Here is a 2,599-nt window from a genome sequence, read left to right on the forward strand (position 1 = left end):
CAAATTTATGAAGGTGTTCTAAATTTAATCGGTTTTACTCAGAAAATGGGGGGGGGGGGTGTTCACTGCAGCAGTTTTTACCAGATGTGCTTCCGGACTCAACCCTCAGTTGGGATTAGGAACCAGATGGTATTAAACTGAGATCCTCTGTGTGGTAGGCAGCAGTCCTACCACTGCACCACTACTGTTGTAGGAAACCAGTCAACCCAAAGTGGAGCCTAGTTTTTCTTCTGCAGCTCCTTCCTGTTCTAAATAGTCCTGTTCTGTTTGGTTTGGTTCAAATAATTCCTGGTGCAGTTGCAAAAGTCCCAAAGGTTTTGATGGTGACCTGACTTCTATAAAAGTTGAGGATGTTACTGCCTGGTCACCGTTGAAAACTGAAGGCTTTTCAACGACCACTGAAGCTAAGACTGAGGTTAAAGATGACCCGAGACATGAGAAGACTTAACTGAAGACTTCGTATTGAATACGTTTCCCAGGAGGACCAATCACGTAACGCTAATGATGTTCCCAACTTATGAAATGTTGCCAGGTTATTATTGGACGACTCACTGTAGGCTATGCTAACGCCACCAATCATCCAATGGAAAAGTGTTTTCAAATACATTTCCAGATTGTGTTTAGTAAAATTTTAGAACATACAGTATATCCATCACAAACATGCAACTTTAAGCCTTAACAACTTCAGTTTTTTGGGTTTTACTTCACTTTTCTGGCTGACAACATGACTTGTTTGACAAAGTCTCCACAGCTGTGTTTTTCCTTTTCGGGGTTCGGTTTACTGAAACCATCTGTTTTTGCCTGTTTTCCCTCATTCCCTGGTGAGGTCAGAGTTCAGGGTCAGCCTACAGAGAGTCCTACAGAGAGTACTCCCTCTCTCTCGCTCTCTCTTTTCTTTGTGGAAGCTTCTAACAAAGCCATTCTGTGCCTGAATTTTAAGTTCACCTTTATATAACTAAACCAAAAACATCTAGGCTTTTAGTAATACTAGAACTTGTTAGTATTGTTTAAGTCAATCAACAGCAGGTAGCACTTTTGTTCCTCCAGTTAATTTTTTTTACTACTTGTGGGACATTTTGCACAGCTCTGAGTACAAGCCTTATTATTAAGCTGGTGAGCAAAAAGTATGTTTACTTCATTGTTGTATTACCTTAAATTCATGTTAATAAAAGTATTTAACACACAGTTTAAACAGACTCTAAAACCAGTCTGGACGAACAGAGAAATATCCCATCGTAGTCAGAACAGTGCTCTAAAAAGACTAATATTAATATCCGTCATTGGTCTACTTGCCTGACCATCGTACAACAATGTTGTGTTTCAAAAACAAAATACTTAAAAAGAAAATAAAAACCCATGATGCAAAATCAAAGTTAACAGTTTATTTTGGGAATCACACAAAGTTGCAAAAGTTTTTTTTTTCTTCATCCGTTGTTGCACAAGAATAAAACAGTTGTATTTTCCATAGTTATCATCTCATCTTTGTGCAGGCTCCATTCAAATTAGCATAACTATCGTTAGTTTGGCAAATGTTACACTTACATGTAAGACAGCTTAACTCCTCAGTCAGTCTCAACTGACTTTACCAAATTATAGCATACCATGGGTAAGCAGTGTCACAAAACAAGATGGATCCTTATCTGGTTTTGTAAACTGTACCCAGAGTACACAACACAGAATCCAGGGCTGAATTATTCCATGACAAAAGAAGGTGAAGGTGAAAAACCTCACCTTGAGTCGACTCAGTTTAACCTTCTGTCATGTGAACCAGCTAAGATAATCCTGATCCACCACAGCATGGAATGGTGGATGAAATCTTTAGACATTATACATCAATACAAAGTAGAAAAGGATATAAAAAATAATAAAATAAAAAACAATAAATCACACTGAGCAAGCATTTTAGCGACAGTGGGGAGAAAAAACTCCCTTTTTCAGGAAGAAATCTCCAGCAGATCCAGGCTCAGTGTTGCCGTCTGCCTCGGCAAAGAAAACAGGAGTAAACATACACTACACACTGCCATGCATGTAGCAAACAGGCTACATGCATGGCATTCACAATGTTCAGACCTTTACTTTTAACACAACAACTCTGAATTGAGCCCACACACAGTTGCATTGTACACATTTGTGGTTGGAATGTATTTTAAGACAATGATGATTGTTGTTTTAACACCACAATCAAAAGTGTTTGGTTGTCACTCTTCCTGGTTTGCTTCCCTCTAAAGAGCATTAACGCGCACCTAAATCTTTACCCTACTTCCTAAACTGTTAAAATGTCCCTGCCTCTACGTATCAATGTATTGCCAAGGGTATTTGGTTACAAATTCCCTGGACGGGAGGCCTCCCATTGTATCACGCAACATTTAAATATTTACCTAGAACCTTTAGAAGGAACTAACCACGTCAGAGTGAAACCAATCATCTTTAAATAGAGTTTGTGTTGGTTCAACCGAAAACTGATTCATCAACTTAATGCCTAGTTGATTTTTTAGAATTGTTTTGTGCATCTTGGCTGCAGTTGTGGTCTATAGGCTCCAACTTCTAATTAAAGAAAACAATTATGCAATGGATAAAAAAAAAATAGAATTAAAAAAAA

The sequence above is a fragment of the Cynoglossus semilaevis genome, chromosome 14 (genome assembly GCF_000523025.1).
Source record: "Cynoglossus semilaevis isolate Cse_v1.0 chromosome 14, Cse_v1.0, whole genome shotgun sequence".
Classification (NCBI taxonomy): Eukaryota; Metazoa; Chordata; class Actinopteri; order Pleuronectiformes; family Cynoglossidae; genus Cynoglossus; species Cynoglossus semilaevis.